The following is a 7,646-nucleotide window of genomic DNA, read 5'->3' as shown; positions in this document are numbered from 1 at the left end:
ACTTTTAGTTGCCATACACAAATTCCTATGTTACATGCTGTCCTTTCGCCCTACAATCTTGGTCAAATTGTTTCTCCACGCCCTGTATATCTGTGCTGGATGGCAAAACTCGCTCAAACAGCACTGCATAAGTTACTCATTTTATACGTTCGTTACACGTATGTCACTGAATGACACCCAGCCAGGTTGTCCCCCTATGTTCCGCCACGTCTCTGGAAAGCACAGCACGCGATCCACAAAATCACGAAACCACTTCCAGATTCGCATAGTGACACTGTGCTGATTGTAAGCACATTCAGACATTAAATCGCAAATGCAGATCATAGTAAATGTAGAAGCCGAGTTTATCTTTCCGTTAATTCACCGTCTGCTGCAGACCACAGAGCTCTGTCGCTGCATGAGCGGTCGATTGTTGCTGCTGGCGCCACAGAATGAAGGCAGTTACGTCCAGAGTTACTCCGGAGTAACTGGGCTTCTGTTAAAGCAATGAAAACAAAGAAGTAACGGACGGGGCCACTAGGAATCAAACAGTACGTTTCTGTTAGTTTAATGCGGCGACAATTTTGAACGATGAGCTTCGTGATGCGATTGAGTTACCAGCAATTACACAAACCAGGTTTTAAGTTGGGTCCTCACAGACAAACTCACTACAGTATCGTCCTTGCCTAACTTTCATTTAAACACAACTAAATTCACTATTTCTTATGAACTACACATAACCGAGCCCGAGTAATTCATGGCGAAGTTGAATATTTCTACTACCACTCTCGTATTTTTCTTAGGTAAGGAATGAGCAAAATGCTCACACGATACAGCAGTCTTGCGTCTGCCCATGCAATCATCCAGGAAATAATTCCTTCCTGCCACAGCAATTCCTTTTGCGACACAGGAATGATTTTACAGTTACCTGTGCATGTAATTCATATTGAACTTTATAACTGAATATTTAGAGGGCGAACCGAATTACGTACAGCATAGTGTGAATGAATGCTGCAATTTGGCGGCAACAAAGAACAACGAGCACAAAAATACTTGAGACTCGGCTACAGATGTCTGCCATCACAGAGCCGCAGTGGCAGCTGAGACGTTCGTCAAGTCTTAATGGCGGCCACAGCGGCTGATTGTCCGTTACAGACGTAGCGGCAAGCCCACCACGGACGTGTGACGTCACATGGCACCCCTGTCTCCCTGGAGCACGCGCCACGTGTTTCGCTGTATCTAATCATTTATTTCGCCTTATCGAGCATATCATCACATTCGAACGCCAGTATATTTTGTAGGTATCAATATAACCAATTTAAACCATCTTAATAATACCTTGTTACGACCAGAATGATTATTAACAATTTTACATTCTATTTTGTCGGGTACTTATTCGTCAGTTCCTGTCTTTCCTCATTCTACGATGATGAGCCCACAAACCAATCAGCTTTGGAAGGAGAACGATTATGTAGATTATTGTGGCTTATATCAGGTAATATCATTTTCTAGTGATGAATACGGTAGGTAGTTTCTGTTGGAACGAACGACGACTTTTGCGATTCTTTTTCCACGTCTGCAATCGAGTTTTAACCGCTATTTCACAGCAATAAAACGTTAACACTGCATGTTAACAAACCGGTGCTCGAAGCTCACATTACGTATGAGAATGCCGACATGATAATTAAGAAGCGATAAATCTTTATAGTTCGCCCATTACTACTGCGAAATATTGAAGTGCTTTATGTGCGGACAGAGTGTATAAAGTAGTACACAATCGTTTTGCTGTCGAAAGGTGAAGTGTTACGCGAGCAAGACACCACAAGTCATTAGTAGAAGTCAGTAGGATTTTCCATTGAAGGATACGACGCGTAATTTCGATTGGACGGAACGATACCTTTCCGAGTTTGTGTGTAGAAGACCTAACTCTAAAATGCTGGTTTGTATAGACTACATGCAGTTAGTCATGCCCCACCGAAGTAATTTACAGTTTAAAACTTTACTCGCTTACGACTTCGATAAACGTAATGTTTGACTGGTGATTGTGCATTTGTTATAATTTTTTCCCCGTTTTCATTTTCTCCATAAAACCGCCATCATTCGCGAGAATAGAATGTTATGATCTGCCGATATTGTGGAGCGCCAGGCAGCAACAATCAGCCACTGAAGCAGCGACAAAGCTCTCTGTTTTGCCGCAGGAGACGGAGAATTAACGGATACATAAACTCTACCTTCTATATTTCTACGGTCTGGCGATCGCGATTAAATGCGTTGAAAGTCAGTACCGTGTCACTGTGATCCGACGCTGCTTTTTACGATTTTGTGGAACCCGTGCTGGCGTTCGAGTGGCGTGAGTAACATAGGCGGACCGTCTCTTCTGCAAGTCATTCAGTGACGTATGTGAGAAAAAGCAAACATGAGCAGTGTTGTTGGAGCGATGTTTTGTCATCCGGCACCGTTACACATGACGTGCTGCCCGCAATCTCAAGAGCTCCGCACTCACTCCTCGATAAAATGAATGTGCTTAAAACGGTAGACCGAACGAGGTGATGCGCCGGTTAGCACACTGGACTCGCACTCGGGAGGACCACGGTTAAAACCCGCATGCGGCCATCCTCGTTTAGGTTTTCCGTATTTCCCTGAATCGCTTCAGGTCAATGACGAGATTGGTTCTTTGAGCAAGGGCACTGCCGACTTCCCCGTCCTTCCCTAATCCGACGACCTGGCTGTTTGGTTTCCTCCCCCGTCAAACTCACTAAAACGGTAAACAAGGTGTCGATGTCTGCGACGCTGCTTCCACCATGCTTGAAACGTTATCAGGCCTCGGAGATCCTTTGTAGTCTTCTCGACGCTAAAAGACAACAGCCGGCGTGGCGGTAGAAGTCGCCGCCGCACATTGTCCATCTCTGCGGCCTGTCTCTTCACGGAACTGATGTCGCTTGGTTGTACTTGAATATAAATAACGTATTTAATTTTGCCTAAAACACTGCAGCGAATATTTACATTTATTACTGTTTTCTCGCATTGTCGTCCTAAACATATTCAGGTTTCGCAATATCTTTCACCGTTTTCCCATGTGTTTTTTTGGCCCTCGGCAAGCAAATGCACCATTAGCAGTGCAGAAAACTCACCGCCGTCAAACCAGCATCTGAGACGAATTTGCTAGCCTAGAAAACTGGTTATTATAGTTTGCAGGTATTCTGGAACCGACAGAGCTTGGTCTATTATTGGCCACACTAAGACAATACATTCAGCACCCGAGCAGCTCCGTCGTTGTAGGAAGTTAAGAAATTTCGAGGGCTTACTTCCGTCTGGCTCTAGCTTCGATACACTCTAAAAACATCTCAGCGGTTTGTATGTAACCGTTTTCAACTCTGTCGCCTTCATGTAATTATTCTGGCCTTACTCGTTTTCTAGGAGCTGACTGCTTGATATGTTGTCCTTATTATGGCATTTTCCATTCCGACGCGAAAAGAAAACGTTTTATTTTTTTCTCTCGTACTATCAAGAGTTTAGTATCTGTGCAGTTTATTTTATTTTATTTTATTGGATAGTACTTCATTAAAGGCTTCTCACTAGAATAATACATTAAGTAAACTAAAAAGATCACGCTTTTCTGGACAGATTATTTTTTTCCCCATTTCATACGACTCTTTTTGTTAGTGCAGATATTAACACACTTTGAAAGTGTGTAAATGGTAGACATTGTCAGATCGTGTTTTAACTCACCGGCCTACAAGCGCAAAACTTTACGCTCCTCGTGGCTTTGAGTTCGCCTCGACAAGCGGATCACGTGCTCCCTGTTGGCAACATGCTAGTAATATTCCTGCAGTGTCTCACATCTCGAAATTCTACCGTAGACGGTTTCACGTTCTTGATATATGTTAAAACAAACCCGAAAAATTTTATGATGACCAAGAAAACAAAATTGTCATTTTTATTTCCTCTTATTGAACGTGTTATCCATCGTGTTTCAACAGTCGACATCGCAAAGCTGTACCGCAAATCGGCGCGATTTGTATATCTACCGAGACCATCTCGAAGTCATTGCACAATATGAGAGAACCCATCTGCGGGACATTTGCGATGATAGAATTGTTATCTAGTATTCGAATCTCCGTTTTCTCAGTAAAATAATGACGTAGGGAAGTGTATCTGGTACTCAGTCTGTTTCTGTGAACGTCAAATAGTAGGACTGCTACTGCGTAGTACATAGGGCCGTCTTTCCAAGCCGATCTGCCAATAGCTGTTCTCTTATCACGCAAACTCTGTGACATCGATCCTGAGATGTGCTTATAGCCACAGTCAGCCTCTCGCTTAGGGCCAAGAGCTACGGCAAACAGTGGCCGGTGACAAGACACCCCCTAACTCTGTGCACAGCGGTCTGAATGGGTCTTTAGTCTTTGAGAAGTTTTGTCGCCGTGCCTAAACGCCTGACGCCTTTTGGTGAAATGTGTTAGCAGCAGTGCCCATCGCGTTTCTTTCCACAACGAGCGTAATCTTCATCGCTAAGAAGTCAGCTATGAACGCTTCCTTGCCCGTGCACGAGGCTTTTGATCATCCATCTGCCCGCATTTCCCTTCCTCGCCTTCCACCACATCATGACTCCACTGGCGTCTGTCAGTAATCCGTACTCTGCACTACTTGTTGATGTCTCCTGTTCATATTACACAGAGACTGATAAGTTCGCTTCGTCAAGGACAGCCTGGATTGCAGAAACCATGCGTGTAAGAATTATGAAGCTCGGGACGTCGACGTTTGTTGACCCCTAGCAAAGACGATTAATGTTTAACATGTAAGTACATGATTAGTGGAAAACGGTGTCCAAAATTTCATCTGAATGTTGAGTTCTGCGTTTGCCGTACCGTTCATTTTGACCTGCTCAATACAGTCATGGAAACTTGCAGCTGGTATTAGATACCTAACATAGAGGACTTCAGCCAAATTTCAGTACAGTCAAAACCGCACAGAAATAGAACAAATGAGGGCAGCTGGGTTCCATAGGTGACTGTGTCGCAGGTATACATCGGGCTTGAATGATTCACGTCTAATTCCGTAGTGCCTCGTTATATGGATCACATTTCCTTCTAACATAGTTACTGTCTACTGAACTTTAAAGTTACAAATCGCTACCAACGCATTTCTGACATCTTGCCATTGTTAGCACATCCTACGAACGATTAAGTGTACTTGAGTCCTGAGAATTCCAACAACATTCTGTAACGCATCGTCTGGCATATACAGGGCGGAAACACTAGTTGACCAAAAGCGTAGGCACAAAGAGAATATCAAACGAAGGAATAAGAGTACAGAAAATGACTGGTCGCAGTTAAATATTCAAGGGCGGCTGCGCAGCATGAAAACGGTGGTCAGTTTGAACATCTTCTATACATACTCCTGTCATTAAGGTGGTGGGCTCAATTTCCACCTCATTTTTACTTTTTTAAAACATATCGAAACAAGAAACATGGGCATGTGATTGGCCTCATTTCTGAAGTACTATCTGGTTCGTCAGCTACATACCCTTGAAATTTATCTTGTTCTCATCGTGACGACTGGTTAGTCCAAAACATTCTGTTTATCTGATACCTTTTCTGTAAAATACCTATCATTGTGAACAAGGACCTCAGTATGGCAGATTTGAATTACGGATCGCGTAGCGCTGAAAATATGCATTTACGACTCTTAGTTGCCGAAACACACATTCCTATGTTCATGCTGTCCTTCCGCCTGCACTTTTGGTCAAACTGTTTCTCCACGCCCTGTATAACGGGTACTGGATGGCAAATCTCGCTCAAATAGCTCTGTTTATAAATTTATTCGCTTCATACGTTCGTTACACATACGTCACTGAATGGACACCCAGCCAGGTTGTCCGCCTACATCCCGCCACGTCACTGGAAAGCCAGCACGCGATCCACAAAATCACACGAAACCAGCACCAGATTCGCATAGTGACACTGTACTGGTCGTAACCACATTCAGACGTTAATCGCAATTTGCAGATCATAGTAATGTAGAAGCCTAGTTTTATCTTTCCGTCAATTCTGCGTCTCCCGCAGACCACAGAGGCTCTGTCGCTGCATCAGCGGTCGGATTGTTGCTGCTGGCGCCACGGAATGATGGCAGTTAACATTCAGAGTTTCTCCGGAGTAAACTGGGATTCTGATAAAGGAATGAAAACAGAAAGAAGTAAGGAATGAGGCAACTCGGAATCAAACAGTACGTTTTCTGGTAGTTTGATGCGATGACAATTTCGAATCACAACTTTCGTCATGCGATTGAGTTACCAGCAATTACAGAAACCCAGGTTTTAAGTTGGGCCCTCCACAGACAAACTCACTATAGTTATCGTCCGTGCCAAGTTTCATTTTAAACACAACTGAATTACACTGTTTCCAATGAACTACACATAACTGAGCCTGTAATTCATGACGAAGTTGGACTATTACTACTACTACTACTCTCGTATTTTTTTTTTTAGGCAAAGAATTAGCACAATGCTCACACGAGACAGCAGTCTTGCGCCTATCATGCAGTCATCCTGGAAAACGATTCCTCTAGCCAGAGCATTTCTTTTTCCGACACAGGAATGATTTTTACAATTACCTTTGCATGTAATTCATACTTTACTGTATAAACTAAATATTTAGTAAAGGGGCGAACCGAGTATGTACCGCACAGTGTGAATGAATGCTGCCGATTTTGGCGGCAACAAAGAACAACGGGCAGGATATACCAAGAGTGAGGCGGCGCCCACACTGACGTGTGACGTCACACGTCACCCCTGTCTCCGTACACAACGCGAGACGTGTTCCGCTCCATCTAATCACTTATTTCTCTTTAACGAGCATTTCCATATCTTCTCACCCTTTGAACTCCCAGTATACTACTCGATATCAATATAAACAATTTTAAACGCTCTCTATAATACTTTTATACGAACGGCACGATTAGTAACAATTTTACATTCAATTTTTGTCGGGTTGTTATTTGTTGATTACCGTAAATCCTCATTCTACACTCAGTTAGCGTCAAGCAAATTACGTGCATCGTTGAAACTTGGCCCGCTTTTACAAGGTACGTCTCTAGTAGCATTAGGTGCTTAACATGTCTGTATGATTTGCAAGCAAAACTTGATCTTCTACACCATAGGCAGCCGTCATTTCGCGTCTGCTGCCAGTTGTAACATGCATTCCATTACCGTGTCCCACTCACTGATCAGTTACGCCGATTTTAATCTGTCACACGGTGCCATATCGCCCGCCCACAGATTTCTGGCCTTAGTCCTCCTACGTAACAGAATTTGTCCGCTCTTTGCCTCCCGCTGCTGCTATCGATGTAGTTCAGATTTTCCGTTTCAAGATCCGCCAGACAGTCGATCGCTCACAACACGTGATCCGCGACACGCTTTCCTCTGAAGACTGCCGCCGGTTGTTATTTTGGCTCTCTTTCTCCATTCAGATAATGTATCTTCTCCAGCGTCGCACCTAACTGCTTATGCCTCTTGTTACTCCATGCGACGATAGGTGCCTTTTTACTGAAGAACTAAATAAAAAATAATGCCCGCGTTACATTTTACGTAGTTGAAAAGTGCTCATCGCTGGAAACATAGTGGTATCAGACATTGAAATCAATTTTTTCCTCTCATGGAAAAAAAATGATGT

This window comes from Schistocerca cancellata, unplaced genomic scaffold (assembly GCF_023864275.1).
Source record: "Schistocerca cancellata isolate TAMUIC-IGC-003103 unplaced genomic scaffold, iqSchCanc2.1 HiC_scaffold_811, whole genome shotgun sequence".
Lineage (NCBI taxonomy): Eukaryota > Metazoa > Arthropoda > Insecta > Orthoptera > Acrididae > Schistocerca > Schistocerca cancellata.
The sequence above is the reverse complement of the archived record's forward strand: the minus strand, read 5'-3'. Positions refer to the sequence as shown.